Source organism: Microtus oregoni, unplaced genomic scaffold (genome assembly GCF_018167655.1).
Source record: "Microtus oregoni isolate MIOR12 unplaced genomic scaffold, Mior012 000010F_ref0000083, whole genome shotgun sequence".
Classification (NCBI taxonomy): domain Eukaryota; kingdom Metazoa; phylum Chordata; class Mammalia; order Rodentia; family Cricetidae; genus Microtus; species Microtus oregoni.
Genome location: NW_024543069.1, coordinates 45,136,800 through 45,153,313, shown reverse-complemented (window position 1 = coordinate 45,153,313; position 16,514 = coordinate 45,136,800). Strand labels below are relative to the sequence as shown.

Here is a 16,514-nt window from a genome sequence, read left to right as displayed (position 1 = left end):
GCGGCCAGTCTTGGCGACTAGATGTCATAGACAAGGACTGGACTCAGATTAGGGAAGTGAACTTGGTAAGAAGAACGCTAGCGTGAGCCCCGCGGATAACTGCGGCTGAGTTAGGAAACTTGGGGCGAAGAAAGTCTAAGAACCGAGGCGTGTAGGAAGGCCGGCGGCAGAGGCTCTGTCAGCGCGGCTGGCCGGCGCCGCCCCGCCCCACCCAGCAGACGGGTTGGCGAGTTCCGGGCGGCGAGTCCCCGCGCCTTCCCCTCCTCCAGCCGCCCTAGCTGCTCCAGCTGCGCGGGGAGCCCCGAAGCCGCCGCCGCAGCGTGTGTGCCAGCGCCCCAGGCCCGCAGGTAGGAGCCACGGGGGCCAGGCGTGCGGGACTTCCGAGCCCGCAGGGCGTCCCGCCTTGGCGCTTCGTCCTGGCCCTCTTGGAACGGACCTCAGCAGCCGGACCTCAGCAGCCGCGTTCCTGGAGGTCCCCCGGGACCCCACCCCTTCCCGCCCGTAGTCTTAATTCCTGCAAAATCTGCGCTGGCAAGCGCTGGCAAGAGTGGTGCACACTGTGGCCGCAGGCGAGGAGCGCAGAGCCGGGTCAGCTGCTGGTGCCCTAGACCCACTTTATCCTCAAGTCCCTGGAGATCCCTGGCGAGCTCTGCAGAATGCACCCCACCCCACTTTCCCGGGCCTGGTGCAGTAGGTCTGTACGCTCCCTCTAACTAGACCGTCTCGCGTTCCCTGAGCTCCTTAGCTCTGTGGGCTGACGCGGATGGCGATGGCACCAACATCCCGGGCCAACCAGGAAGTGCTGCATTCCAGCGGCTTAGAGTCCGGCTGAAGCACAGTCCCGGGCGCTTAGCCACACAGCTGCTGCCTCGCGGCCAAAGATGTGCCGTGTTGAAGTGGAGGGACAAGCGTGACAACTAAGGGCAGGGCTTGTGTTAGGGGGTTGTTATTTTAGCTTTGACCCAAGATAATTTGAGACAGTTCTCTGGTTAGGGAGTGAGGTCCTCCAAGCTGTGGGACTATTTGTTTGAAACAGTTTTCTGTAGCCCAGGCTGCTCTCAAAGGCTACATAGCAAAGGATGAGACCTTGACTCCTGGTTCTCCTGCCTCCACCTCTCAAGTGCAGGGGTCACTGGTCAGAATATTTTAGGATTTTTTTTGCCAGGCCCTTCCCCATTACCCTGGGGCTACCTGCCACGCCTGTTTGTCCATCTCCCCCAGTTTCAGCTTGGCCAACTCCTGATGACCTTCTAAGGGTCCCAGGAGACTAAACTGCCCGGGAACTTCAGAGACGCTTCAAGCGAGGTATGTTAGTGGCGCTGCTAGGCGAGCCGGAAGAGAGCAGGGATTCAGTTTCAACTATTCTATGCGACTCTTTATGCAAGAATTTCTTTCCATAGTCAGTGCTTTGGGACACACAAGTGAGTTTGTAAGCTGTCTTTAAAGGATGTGTGGGGACTTTTAAAATTGTTATGTAAGCTAGTATCTGAGTTTTTACGGGCCAGTACAATTAGCTTTTCCAAATAAAAAGGGGGCAGTGAAGGTTTTGAGGGGATGGCCTCCTTGCTGGCTTGTTTCTGGCATCACAGTGTCTGCACACACTGGTGTTAAGTTCCCTACAGGCTTACATAGGGGTATTGATTTACCGATAAATACACGAGTAGTATATAGTTAATGTGGAATCCCACTCATTAGAAGTTTACTTAGTATGTATTTCTTAATCTAAAATTATAAATGGTCTTATGTAACCCTGTAGAATAAAAACATCACAGTGACAATATTCATCTATCTTTAACTTCAATGTATTGTAAAGATTTATTTTAATTTAATTTATTTAATTATAAATATTTAATTATGTGAATGCGTTATTCCCGGTGCGGATATGTGCAATTGAGTGCTAATGCCTAAGAAGGCCAGAAGAGGGTGTTGCCTAAGCTGGGTGCAAAGAAATGAGCTGGGTCCTTTTTGCAAGGGCAGTGTGTGCCTTAACTGCTGAGCTAACTCCAGTCCCATTTCCACAGGTTCTGAAAAAGTTTTATGTTTTACGTTTATTTTGTCAAAATACGCACATGACTTTGCCATCTCAGCAATGTTAAGATAGATGTTTGGTTGCACTCAACGCAGTTCAGTCCCTGGGTTGTCATCCGTCTCCGTTCCCCAAAACCTCCCAGCTTCCTTGCAGGGATTAATAACACTTTAATAATGATGACTACATTGCAAATTTCAATTTTCTCACTGAGTGAGGTCGGATTCCTTTTTCATAGCTTTAAAGAAATGCACTTGAAAAATGCTGTTTTGAGATAGGGTTTCTTTTCTTTTCTTTCTTTCTTTCTTTTTTTTTTTTTTTGAGACAGGGTTTCTCTGTAGCTTTGGTGCCTGTCCTGGAACTAGCTCTTGTAGACCAGGCTGGCCTCGAACTCCTAGAGATCCGCCTGCCTCTGCCTCCTGAGTGTTGCCCGGCAAGATAAGGTTTCTTGTACAACCCTGGGACTTACTATGTGGGTGAAGATGGCCATACCTGTGCACCCCCCAATGCTGGACTCACAGGCATGTACCACCATACCTGTGCACCCTCTAAGTGCTGGGATGATAGGCATGCATCACCATACCTGTGCACCCCCTCAGTGCTGGGATGACAGGCATGACCACCATACCTGTGCACCCCCTGATTGCCAGGTTCACAGGCATGCACCACCATACCTGTGCACCCTCTGATTGCCAGGCTCACAGGCATGCACCACCATACCTGTGCACCCCCTAAGTGCTGGGATGATAGGCATGCATAACCATACCTGTGCACCCCCTCAGTGCTGGGATGACAGGCGTGACCACCATACCTGTGCACCCCCTGATTGCCAGGCTCACAGGCATGTACCACTATACCTGTGCACCCTCTGATTGCCAGGCTCACAGGCATGCACCACCATACCTGTGCACCCCCTAAGTGCTGGGATGATAGGCATGCATCACCATACCTGTGCACCCCCTCAGTGCTGGGATGACAGGCATGACCACCATACCTGTGCACCCTCTGATTGCCAGGCTCACAGGCATGCACCACCATATCTGCGCACCCCCTAAGTGCTGGGATGATAGGCATGCATCACCATACCTGTGCACCTCCTGAGTTCTGGGATGACAGGCATGACCACCATACCTGTTCACCCCCAACCCCCGAGTGCTGGGCTCACAGGCATGACCACCATATCTGTTTTGTGTTGTATGTGCTAAATGAACATTCCATCAATAAAGCTACTTTGTCAGCAAGACATCACATTTAAAGAGGAGTGAGAAAGGCGTAACCAGATAGATGGAGTGAGGAAGCCTGCTTGAAGGTCAGTTGGTAAGCTAATTTGAGTTTGTGGTGGGAGCACTTTGTGAGCCTGTCTAGGGGAAAGAAAAGGGAAGGGAGTTATTCTTAGTACTTCCTCCTCTGGAGACATAAAAACAACAACAGAATCTCAGTCACTTCGTCCCCTTTAGCAGTACAGTGGGACCAATTCACACCATGCATGAGCCCAAGCCATGGCACAGTTTTAGTACCCAAAGACCTTTCTGATTAAGCAAGTTGCTGGGTTTGGCAGTTTCCTGTCCTCCCCAGCAATATGCTAAAGATAGTGTCAGAGAAGCCAGCACATGAGATACGGTCTTTAAACCTGTGAGGCTCCACTGAGTCATTGTGTGCAGAAGAGCTGTCCTATGGGAGGCCAGGATTTATGTTTACAGTCCTGTGAGTCTCAACAGCACAAAGAAAATGTATTTGCTAAGGTGTTGGTTAAGAGATGTTTCGGGTTCAGATGAGAAGCAGAACCTCAGGTTCCGGTAAGCCTGGGACATTTCTGATTAGAATAGGGAATCAGATGCATTGCATGACATGGTTCAGTGGGGATGCGCTATAATGTCACGTCTGCCCTGAAATCACAGTGCACGTTCAAATCTGGACCCCAGATGCTCCACTGGTGGGCTCCATGACAACAGCATGTGTTATGTGAAACTTTGTCGAGTTTTAGATTTATTAGATAAGCATTAAGATGACAAAATAAGATAAATTGTAAGTGTAATCAACACTTACATGACGTCCACGTGGTTTTGGACTCCACTGAAAGCCTGTGAAAGCATCTCCTTTACACAGAGAAGGCAGTTAGAGGCACCTGGTGTCACAGTTAACACGAGCTGGGACTCCAACCCGAGAGCTTTTGTATTGCTGTCTCTTTAAGAGGTTAATCTTGGATTCTGCCTCCCTAACAAGCCACCTTTCCAGGTTTTTTTTTTTTCTTCTTCTCATTTTGTCCTTGTTCTTGGGCATAAACAGCATGTTAAAACTGCAAGCATCATGCAGCTGACCCAATCAGTTCACTCCTGCATTTTTTGAAGAGGGAGACAAAATGGATGGTGGTCATGTTGCTGGTGAAAGGCTGCGTTTACTGCTAGGCCAGGGTCCTCTAACTCTTGTCTTTAAGGAGTAATTATCCTGTCTGTCTGTCTACACACACACACACACACACACACACACACACACACACACATTTTTGAGCCTAGGTCTCACGTAAGCCAGCCTGGCCTTGGGCTTGATATGGAGCTTTGTGGTCCAGAATGACTTCTGATCTTCATGTTTTCATCTCTGAGTGCTAGGATTCCAAGTCTTCCTTGCCATGTCATGGCTTTATGCAGATTTGAGAACTGAATTCTGGTCTCTAAGCATGCTAGAAAGGCATTCTGCCAACTGAGCTACATCCCTAACACACTGCAGTATTTTAATAACTGTTACCACCACCCTGGAGTCACTTTGTAAATAAGGGCCCAGGTTGTACCCAGAGGCCAGAACAGACTTTTGCACTAGTTCCGGGCCATGGAGATGCTGCCCCCGATTTCCGGTCTCCTTACCCAGCTCCTGCATGACTGGCGACACTGGGCTATCTCCTGAATGGAGGGAATATCTTAATTTATGAGCCGAGGCTCGCCTCTGGATGAGGAGAACATCTTATTTTGTGCTTCACTATTTTTGAGCATTTGGGATCTTGCTGGAAAGAGACCTCTTGAAAGCCTCTGACACACACAGGGAAATCAGCCAAGGGCAACCTGCCTTAGTTCCTTAGAGGTAGTTCTGCAACAAAGACTTAAACTGGTTTTTCGAGACAGGGTTTCTCTGTGTAACGCTGGCTGTCCTGGAACTCACTTTATAGACCAGGCTGGCCTCGAACTCACAGAGATCTCCCTGCTTCTGCCTCCCGAGTGCTGGGATTAAAAAAATGTGCTGTCACACCCGGCCTTGCAAACTGTTTATTAAGAACAGAAAATTTATGCATCAAACAGTGATTCTTTTAAAAGTAGGCTTGTGTCGATAACCCCTTTAGAAAAAGGAGACTGAGGATCAGCACAGAAAGGAGAAAAACAGCTATAGATACTCCAAATAGACAGAGGCAGTAGCAGAACCTTTGGCAGGTCTCTGTAAAAGTGTGGAGACTCCTAAGAAGAGCAAGATTTGGGGAAAATCAAACGCGTTGGCTCTCTTCAAGTGGTTTTAATGTTTAAACTGTTGTTAATCCTCCTAGTTTGCTTTCTAGTTCTGTGATGAACCCCGTGACCAAAAGCAACTTGGAGAGAAAAGGGTTTGTTTCCGCTTAGACTTTATAGCGTCACTGAGGAAGTCAGGGCAAGAACTCAGGACAAGAACCTGGATGCAGGAACTGAAGTAGAGGCCATGGAGCAATTTTTGTTGACTTTCTCCATCTGCCTGCTTTCTTTCTTTTCTTTTTTTTTATTTTAAATTTGTTTAGCACTCGGCAGGCAGAAGCAGGAGGATCTCTGTGAGTTCTAAACCAACCTGGTCTACTGAACGAGTTCCAGTACAGGCTCTAAAGTTACAGAGAAATCCTGTCTTGAAAAACCAGAAAAAAAGTATATATGTGTGTGTGTATACATCTATATGTATATTTATTTATTTATCTTATATCCCTGCCGCATTTTCCCCTTCTTCCTCTCCTCTCAGCCCCTCCCCCATACTTTTGTCCCCACCCACAAGCTACTCCTCCATTTCTGTTCAGGAAAGGGCAGGTCTCTCTTGGATGTCAACAAAACATGGCATATCAAGTTTCAGTAAGACTAAATCCTCTCCATGTATTAAGGCTGGGCAAGGAGATCCAATATGAGAAGTAGGGTCCCAAAAGCCTGTAAAAGAGTCAGAGACAGCCCCAGGTCCCACTGTTAGGAGTCTCACAAGTAGACCAAGCTAATTGTAATATATATGCAGAGTGCCTAGGCCAGTCCCATACAGTTCCCTGGTTGTTGCTTTGGTCTCTGTGAGTCCAGGTTAGTTGATTCTATGAGTTTTCTTGTGGTGTCCTTGACCCCTCTGGCTGCTGCAGGATTCCCTGACTTCCACCTAATATTTGGCTGTGGGTCTCTGCATGTTTCCATCAGTTGCTGGAGGAAGCCTCTCCGACTGTTGGGCGAGGCACCAATCTATGACTATAGCAGAATATCATTAAGCATCATTACACTGACTTTTTCCTCCAGTTGTGTTTGGTTCTATCCTAGGCCTCTGGGTCATCCTGTCTGTGGGTCCTGGTGCTCCAGGCAGCTCCAGGGGTGGGCTCACTCTCTTAGCATGGGTCTGAGGTTGGGGCAGTCCTTGGTTGACCACTCCCTCCATCTCTAGGCCACCCTTACCCCAGCACATCTCATCGTCAGGACAGACTGTAGGTCAAAGGTTATGTGGCTAGGTTGGTGTCCCACTCCCTCCACTGGAAGTCTTGCCTGTTCACAGGAGACGGCCAGTTCCGACTCCATATCTGCTATTACTAAAAGTCTTACCTGGGGTCGGTCTGTTTTCTTATGCAGCTCAGGACCACCTGCCTCAGGGTGGCATTGCCCACAGTGGACTGGACCCGCTCAATCCACCCTTAAGTAAGAAAGTGGCCCACAGGCCTACCTGATGGAGACATTGACTCATTTGAGGTTTCCTCTTTCTAGAAGACTCTAACTGACAACAGCAAAGACCTAACCAGCACATAGTTATTTTAAAAAAAAAAATCAACCCACAGTGGAGCTGCTTCCAAAGATCCCTTCTGCTCCATGCCACCATCATCCTGGTGGGATTACTAAGAACGTTCTGGTGGCCGATCACTAAGGTTCTATAGGCATTCAGGAAAAAGACTGGCAGGGTTAGTGTTTTATTTATCTGTCCTTCACTGTGCCATCGACTGCTTTGTTCTAGTTTTGTTGTTGTAATTGTTTTGTTTTTGAGACAGACACTGTAGTACAAGCTCACCTTGAATTTTCCGTAGTAGCTGAGACTGACCTTGAGTTTGTAATCCTCCTGCCTCCCAAGGACTGGGACTGTAAGCACAAACCTTTATACTTGTCTTATACACCGTGTGTATGTGTGTGTGTAGGTAAGGATACAGGATTTGTGGGAAAAGTCAGAATAATTTTGATCCTAACATTACAGGGTGAAAAAACCAAAAAAAAAAAAAAATTACAGGGTTATCAAAAATACTTATAAAAAATTTGAGAGAGGGGTGTGTTAGAAATCCAATCAGATCCTGTTATCCTAAGCAGGAAAAACTGTGGGTCAGGGTACTGATGATGGTAAATGTTTTATAATTTTATTACTGTGGTGGTGGCGTGTGTATGTGTGTGTGGTGTTGTGTGAGTATGGTAATGCTCTTAACCACTGAGCCATCTCTCCAGCCCCTCGTGTGAGTATGGTGTGTGTGCTTTTGTGTGTGTAAGGTGTGTGTGTGTTTGTGTGTATGTATGTGGTGTTGTGTGTGTGTGAGGTGTGTGTGGTGTTGTGTGTGTGTGCTGGTGTGTATATGTGTGTGTTTGTGTGTGTATGGTGTGTGTGGTGTTCTCTGTGTGCGTAAGGTGTGTGGGGTGTTGTGTGTGTATATGTTCCTGCATGTGCATGTGGAAGTCAGTCAGCTTTGGGAATTGATTCTCTCCTTCACTGGGCTAGCGAGATGGCCAGTGGACCAAGCAAGCTTGCTGCAGAAGCTTAGGGCTATGAATTCAAGCCACTGACCATCTTGCCAGCCCAAAGACAGTAATATCTTAATGTAGGCATGTGGAGCCACTATCTCACCTCTAATCCATGGCCTAATCTGTCAGTTTCCTTGTTCAGAGCCAGCAATGGGCCAATGACCGGGCAGACCATGTATCAGGGTGGTGTGTCAGGCACCACTGGGCTCTCAGTGTCCTTACTGGGGGCAATGATTTCAGGCCTGTATTAGCCAGTGGGCATGGGTTAAATCTTGAGAGCTCTTTCCCAAACTCATTCACAGATGCCTCAGATTCCCCACCTGTATAGTGAGGATACAATGGCTCTCTCAAAGCATTCTCAAAGAAGTGCAGGAAATAGTGTCTGGGCAGCGCTTAGAGCTGGGGACATCAAGATGGCACCATAAGTGTCTGTTTCTCCTGTTTTGTACACTGTTGCCTTCACCCGCCAAATCTGGCAGGAGAAACATTCTTGATAAAAGCAAGCAAAGTGGAGTCAGTGCTAGAATAGACAATGGTTTGGCCCCATGGGGGTAGGCACTCAGCAGGAATCAGCTGTGTCTAGGTGAGAGACACTCATAGTGGGAGTCGGTGAGAAAATTCTGGTGGCAGAGCTGGTCACACTGAAGATAGAAACCATGTGCTTCTGATAATTCCAATTTTAGGCTATGTATGTTGACATTAGCTTGGTGATTTTTTTTTTTCGAGACAAGGTTTCTCTGTGGCTTTGGAGCCTGTCCTGGAACTAGCTCTGTAGACCAGGCTGGTCTCGAACTCACAGAGATCCGCCTGCCTCTGTCTCCCGAGTGCTGGGATTAAAGGCGTGCGCCACCCCCGCCTGGCCATTTACTTGGTAATTTGTTCTTTTTGTTGCTGTGTTACTCCCAAGTTACTGATCCCCAAAAAAACAAACTCCATGGGACCAGATTCCAATGTAAAGCTCAAGAGGGTTTGTAATATTCAAACTCAAGTTTGGACCACACCTCCAGCATGCCAACACAGTGGGTGAGAAAGTGCAGCTCTGAGCCTGGGAGGGGAGAGCTTTTAAAGGGGAAACGTCATAATCAGGGGAGTTCATGTCCCGGGTCTTGGGACTGGGTAAGGAGGACATAGGGTAAGGTAGTTTCTGAAACCATTGATCAGTTTTGGGGCGTAAAACCCTAACAAAGGGCCATTAATAACTGATAAGGTATCTTCAAGGACAGGATGCTTCCTAGGAACATGTGGACCTCATTAAATTTTATGGCCCTCCTCCCTAGTTTCTTAATGGGCCATTTTCAGGGTGTCCATTCAAATTCTGCACATTTCTGGAGCTGCCATGGGCCCCTACTCATTCTACAGCATAAGATGAAGCCCCTTCCTTACAATGGAGTTTGCAAAGTCAGACCCTCTCAGTCGCTGCTTTTGAGACAGACTCTCATTGTGTTGCCCCAGTTGTCCTCTTATTCCTGCCTCTCCAATGTTGGGGTTTTCCAGCGTGTGGACATATGGACATGCATTTTTCACATGTTTCAAGAATTATAAAACAGTAGGGTGCACTATCCATGTAAGAGTGAGCCAGCTCATGTTGTGTTGAGAACACTGTCTTCATATTCTGCAGCTTTGTGAGAAGAATGCCCCCGGCAATATCAACTTCTTATCCCCTTAAAGCATTTAAAATTGTGTCATGTGTGTGCATCGTGTGTGTGTGATGTGTGTGCGTCCTGTGTGTGGTGTGTATGCGTACACTAGAGAAGGGTGTTGGGTGTCCTGCCACTTCTCCACGTCTTGTCTTCTTGACTGTACTGTAACAAGGAGAAGGCCAAGCCTTTGCATCCAGCCAGGTTCAGAATTCCAGGGGATGGGGGCAGGGGGCAGTAGTTGGGGCAGGGGGGACAGGAGTGGGGGTGTGGAGCAGAAGTGGGGTGGGGGGCAGGAGTGGGGCAGGGGGGACAGGAGTGGGGGTGTGGGGCAGGAGTGGGAGTGGGGGGACAGGAGTGGGGGTGTGGGACAGGAGTGAGGGTGGGGGGCAGGAGTGAGGGTGGGGGGCAGGAGTGAGGGTGGGGGGCAGGAGTGAGGGTGGGGGGCAGGAGTGAGGGTGGGGGGCAGGATTGAGGGTGGGTTACTTTAATGGCAGGGACCTGAGCTGGGAGAGCATGTGTGTGTCTGCTGTGTAGTAGGTGTTCTTGAGTTACCTGTTAGATGAACCTGCCTGCATTTCATCAAACACACCCAATACTGGTCTGAGTCTGGGTTCCCAAGTCACCCCTCTGTTAATAGACTTCTCACCTCTCTTCTCTGCCCTCGCAGATGCTCCGCACTGAGAAACCTCTGACATTTGGAACAAGGACTACAGTCAACAGACAAGAGAGAAAACCTGGAACTTCCTTTGTGAATGTCATCGTTCATTATCTGGAACGCACAGGGACTTGATTTCGATGCTCGTATTTGCCCTGCAGGTGAGTTACCTGTGAGGGGAGGGAGTGAGCGGACTGGAGTCAGCGTGACGCAAGCGTGACAGACTTGGACGCCTCTCCCATTTTCGTATCCGAACAGTAGTTTTTGGTTGCGATGCTCCAGGCGAGGAGGCCGTCTCCTACACCGTGAACTACCAGGAGCCTGGAAGTGTGTGTTGGTGATGTGTGTCCTGCCTCACCTCAGTGGAGGAAACAGGATCGTGTTGGCTAACAGTGAGGCCATTTCTGAGGCATATCTGTTGCGAACAAGGTTAATAGATGACAATTAAAGCCTTCACCCTGCGTTCATGGGGGTCCCTGCTCATGCTGGCATTGGGCTGTCTCCCAAGCACAGAGTCTTTGGTGCCAAAAACGTTCAGCGGAAGCTAGTGAGTTTAGGAAGTGATTCTTGTGGTGTAGTGCTGACGTCCTAGGACTGGTAGGCAAGTCTGCACTTCTGACTCGTGGGCCGCATGTGGCTGAGAATAGATATGCTGTAAAATTACTTGAACCAGGAAAGATTTTTCTAACTTGACGGTGCAGTTCTCAGGAGTGGAGTTTGTAGATGATGACATCATGCCAGTCCTGTGACATCAGAAAGCTGGGTATACCTGCGTGCATCCATTCGAACCAGGACTGGACCGTGTAGAAGAATTGTGCCAGGTCACCTGAAGTGGGCTGGTGTTTTGATCTGATAGTAGGATTCAGTTTTCTTTAATAGTAATCTTCAAACAATATTTATTTTTCCCTAAACTTATGTGTTAAAATCTCCACCCTCAACGCTATGGTGATAGGAACTGACATCTTCGAGAGGTGATTAAAACAAGTGGAATCATTGCCCATTCCAGGGTACAGTGGGAAGGGACCTCATACGCACAATAATAATGTGTAAACTATTTTTTAAAACCCAATTTTATATACTTAAAAATTGTGTTTGTCTTAGATCTACAGACGAGGTATGGAGGTGATAGAGAATGTCCCCAAAGGGACATCAGGGGTGTCAGCCTTTGACTTCCCTGGATACATGGGTGAAGGACTCTGTTGGGCCCCACATGCATGGCTCCGCTGTCTACGATGCATCTGCAGTGCCGTATCTCATTACTAGCTAACGTCCGTGCTTTCTTCAGAATTCATTTGCTCCGTCTGTGTCCTATCCAGGACATCACCTCAGAGTTTGCGATTTACCACTAAGAGCTTCTGTGCTGCGCTGGCTCTCCTGTCTAGGGCCTCCCTTGTTTCTGATGACCTTGGCAGCTTTGAAGAGCACTGACTGGTTGTTTTGTTGAATGTCTGTCATTTGGGTTTCTTGATGATTTCTTATGGACGGACTGGGTTAGGCGAGGGAAACCACAGAGGTGAAATGCCGTTCCCTTGACTTCATGATCAGACGACTTACACGTGACATTCGCCTTGATCGCTGGCCGAGGACATGTTTGTAGCTGTTTCTATTATGAAGCCAAATTTTCTCTGCCCTGTCAATGGTGCACACATCTTGTGAAAACAGTCATAGTTTGGGTGCAAGTTGTTACGAGACACTTCTTAGGAAGGCAGGTAGCTACTGACATTTGGAATTATTGAGCATAGAAAAATTGTCTCAGAACTCATTCACTTATTTATTACTTAATTTATTTATATTAATTACTTATATTTATATGGTATGAACTAATGCTATTTATCTTATATTTTGAGCATTTATTTATTTATTTATTATCCAGGTCTATCTCTCTTCTTTAGTTATATTTTACTTTTGAGCAATGTTATTTGAGTTCTGCTCTCTGTGTGTGCGTGTGTGTGTGTGTGTGTGTGTGTGTGTGTGTGTGGTTTGTGTGTGTGCTGATGTGGAATCCAGGACCTTGAGTATGTTAGGCAAGACTTCTACCACTAAGCTACCAGAAATTGTTTAAAATGTTAGTTATTTCTTTTTGATTTTTAAAAGATTTATTTATTGTTTATACAGTATTCTACGTGCATATATGCCTGCAAGCCCAAAGAAGGTACCAGAACTCATTATAGATGTTTGTGAACTACTGTGTGTTTGCTGGGAATTGAACTCAGGACCTCTGGTAGAGTAGTTAGTTCTCTTAAGCCTCTGGTACTGTTAGTTATTTCTTCCTAGGTCCAAGGACTCAGGGAAACTGCGAGTCTTTTGTAAATAAAATGATCATGTGTTTAGTGAGTGGGAATGATTAGAAGTGATTATTTTATCATCATCATCATTATCATTATTAATTATTACAGGGTCTTCTGTGACTCAGAATGGCCTTGACCTTACTGTGTTGAAAGTAATGACCTTGAACTTCTGATCTTCCTGCTTTTACCTCCTTAGTGCTAGCATTACAGGTGTGTATCATCTTACCTGGTTTATGTGACTTGGAGACTAAGCCCAAAGCCTGTGTACTCTGGGCAAGCACTACCAACTAGACCAGCCTCTAGAAGTAATAAGTGTTATTTTATTTCTTTGTCATAGAATATAAACCAAGTTGGTCCAGGAAGAGGCCAAATGCTGTACTTAAGGCTTGAATTTTATCTTGTCTCTGGTCCCCATGGCTACAGCCCTCAGCTGATATGGATCAAGGTTGACATCAAAGAACCAGTGAAAATGTCTTAGGCTGATTGGGGTCTTCAGATCTTCTTTCCCTCAGGGGGTGGGCCTGGAATTGTTTCCCAGGCAGAGCCTAGTGGTAAAATGCAGGCCCATTGCTCTGGCTTGAGAGTTATTTGACAGGGGTTGTGTAAGTGGCAGACTCCTGGGCACTGACCTGTTATTGTCTCTAAGCTCTTCCAGAGCGTTAGCATCTGTTGCCTCTGTGTCTAGCCCTCCCCATCTCCTGCCATTCTGCTTATATGGTAGACCAGTCTTTCTTAGATTACCTGGATTCGGTGGCTTGAGTATGTCCTCTTTACTTTTAAAGTCTCTCTTTAATTTTTTTTTATTATTATTTTATGTGCATTGGTGTGAAGGTGTTATATCCCCTGGAACTGGAGTTACAGACAGTTGTAAGCTGCCATGTGGGTGCTGGGAATTGAGCTCAAGACCTCTGGAAGAACAACAATGCCCTAAACCACTGAACTATCTCTCCCTACTTTTAAAGTCTCGTTCAAGAGTCGGTGATATTTATATTTGTCTGTTTTAAAAATGAGTCATGGAAAGTGACAACCTCATGACACATTTGAGGAAGGTTAGCAATAAGATGCAATAAAGCTCTCAAATGTTCCAGCAATGGAAGAGGAATAAATTCAGTCAACTTCAGTTTGCTTTACATTGGAGACCCAAAATAAATAAGTATAAAACCCTCATTCATGGTAGTAATGCAACCTTTTTCCCATTAGTAAGATAGTTGCATATACCTCTTACCTTTCTTGTTTGTGTGAGAAAACACCTGACAGAAGCCACTTGAGGGAGGAGGGCCTCGTTTGGGGTTGAGGCGCGGTCTGTCAGGGTCTCTTTGACAGGAGCTGGAGGCAGCTGGTCGTATGGCGTCCACAGTCAGGAAGCAGACAGTCAAAGATGCGAGTGCTCAGCTCCCTTACTTGTTTCTATGCAGTGTGGGACTCCAGCCCATGAACTGGTGCCACCCATGTTCCGGTGCCCATGGAGGTCGGAGGAGGTGATGAGGTCACCTGGAACTGTAGTTGCAGGCCATTGTGACTTGCTGGGCATGGATGCCAGGAAGTCGGGTCCTCTGAAGAGCAGCAAATGCTCTGAACTGCTGAGCCATCTCTCAGCTTCCGAGAGCTGGGATTTTGTGCTGAGGTGTTCTGGGCTTTGGACTTGGTCAGCAAGCACAGCCATAATGGTACTTATGGATGGCCACAGCAATTTGATGGTAGGCTTGGGAAGAAAGCCATCCCAGGAGAGCAGTTAAGAATTACTGAGTCAGCCCCACCCAGGTGTAGGATGGACTGAAGAGCAAGGTGGCAAGTCCTCATAGAATGGACTGAAGAGCCTAAGGTGGCAGGTCCTTGTGTACCTGCGGCAGGTGTGGGGACTCTTCCTTTTTGGGGGGAGAGGGTGAGAGAAGGAGCAGAAGAAAGGATCGATGCAGTCAGAAGTCCTTCTTCTCAGAACCATTTCTATAGACTGGTACCGAAGTACCATACATTTCAGTGTTATTCTCAGCTCCTTGGGATTATGTGTTCAATTTTTAGGAATGTTAAGAGTAAGATCTTAAATGCAGCAATGTTTTAAAATTAAACACAATGGATTATAAATCCAAAGATTAAGCACTCAGAATTTCATGCTATATTATGATTTTACGTGATATTAATTCCTCTGCTTTCAAGGACACTTTTTTTTTTCAAGGAGCAGAGCCCACCCAAGAAAGTGCTGCTATTAATAAGCCATGCCTTATTCTATTCTTTTTGTCTAGAATTACTTCCCATGCTCTCTCGGGTTTTATGTGGATGCAGTTGTCCTTGTGTGCCATTCTGTTGTCTGAGGTTTCTGTCCTGCCCAGTTCCCACAGTCATTAAGTTTCAAAGAAATCACACAGAGGTCTATATTAGGTATAAACTGATTGGCCCATTAGCTCAGGCTTCTTATTAACTCTTATAACTTATATTAGCCCATTATTCTTGTCTATGTTAGCCACATGGCTCGGTACCTTTATCGGCGGGGCAGTCACACCTTGCTTGCTCTGTGTCTGGATCTCGACTCACTTTTATCTACTTCTCAAGGTAGAAAGACCACGCACTGTGCTGATGCATCTCTCCCCACTGCCCCATAAGTTGGACTTGGCCATGATAGGAGTGCGTCTACATGGAAATTGAAAAACACTGCACACTATAGTTGGTTTTTGTTGTTAGTCCTGAGAAGGTGGTGGGTAAACTGTTGATGGGCTGGGTGGTGCTGGAAGTTGTCAAATAATGGAGTGTTCTTTTAGCAAACTCTGATACAAAAGCAAGATGCTTAGAAGGAAGCATGGGGATCTTCTTTCACCATAGTTTGGCAATGGATGAAAGAGTTCAGCAGAGCCTAACAGGACCCGGTAGAATCAGTTACTACATCAACTTTAAAATGAAGACTTTTGTATCACAGAACACATATGTATCCAGGTACACATAAATACCCATGTAGCTCAGATGATGGAGAATGTGCCTCACATGCACAGAACCCTGGTTGTGCTGCACTACCACTGTCGTGAGCTCCACACTGAGGGCCATCTTTGTATCCCGCATCCGGGCAACAACATGGCAGCGTCAGCTGGGGCTTGCTTGGCTTAGTCATCCTTGCTTGGAGGGAAGCGTGAGGTTAAGAAAGCAAAAGCAACAACTGATAAATACTGAGTTCGTCCCATGTTTATTTCTCATAGGCTTTGTACACCCCAACCCAAAGAGGAGGGGGAAGGCAAGAGACTTCTTTACCAAGATACAAAGAACAAACAAAGTAATTACCTTCTCAGTGCTCAAAGCACCTAGTAACCACACCCTTGGTCAAAGCATCCTGTTAGTAGCCACTCCTTAGGTCAAACCTCCTGTTAATAACTCCGAAGGAATAGGTCTGAACTCTGACCTTCAGCAAAGGTGGGACAGATCCACTTCTGTGGGCTCCCCCCACACCTCATATCAACCAGGCACAGTGGAACATCCTGTAATCCCAGCATTTGGGAAGTGGCAGAGGACCAGATGTTCAAAGTACCAGTTTGGGTTACATGGTGAGTTCAAGGCCAGCCTGGGCTGTAATTGGAGTCTTGTTAGTGCTGGCCTATCTGCTTGGAATTCTTTTACTATTATTATTGGGACTCTTTCAGTGTTACTATTATTACTATTAATTCATTTTTATTTGTACAAGTGTGTAGCATGCAAGTATATATGTGTGCACATGCATTCCTGGTGCCTACAGATGACAGAGAAGGCCCTGGAACTTGATTTACAGCCAGTTGTGAGCTGCCTGACATTTGTGCTGGGAGCCAGACTCCGAGAGCACGACTGACTCTCACCGTTGAGCCATCTCTCCAACCCTACTTTCAAGAACTCCAGTGCGTACGAGTGTTTGGGAAATTACAGGATTCTGCAATTTTCTGCAACCCCAGTGTCACAAGAGACGAAACTGACGCTCAGGGTGGAAAGACCCAAAGT

The 16,514-nt window shown here is 46.8% G+C and overlaps 1 protein-coding gene across 2 annotated transcripts in view; it reads left to right on the top strand.

Moving 5' to 3' along the window:
• Positions 1–267: 267 nt before the first annotated feature.
• Positions 268–16,514, top strand: part of Pld1 (phospholipase D1) — a 216,052-nt gene continuing 199,805 nt past the window's right edge. Inside the window, exons 1-2 of one of the 2 annotated variants that reach the window (XM_041658928.1) lie at positions 268–347; positions 10,291–10,439. The gene's annotated coding sequence lies outside the window, so the exon portion shown is untranslated. Of the gene's footprint in view, positions 348–679; positions 695–10,290; positions 10,440–16,514 lie in introns of those variants that run through there. The other variant, XM_041658929.1, reaches the window with a different exon arrangement.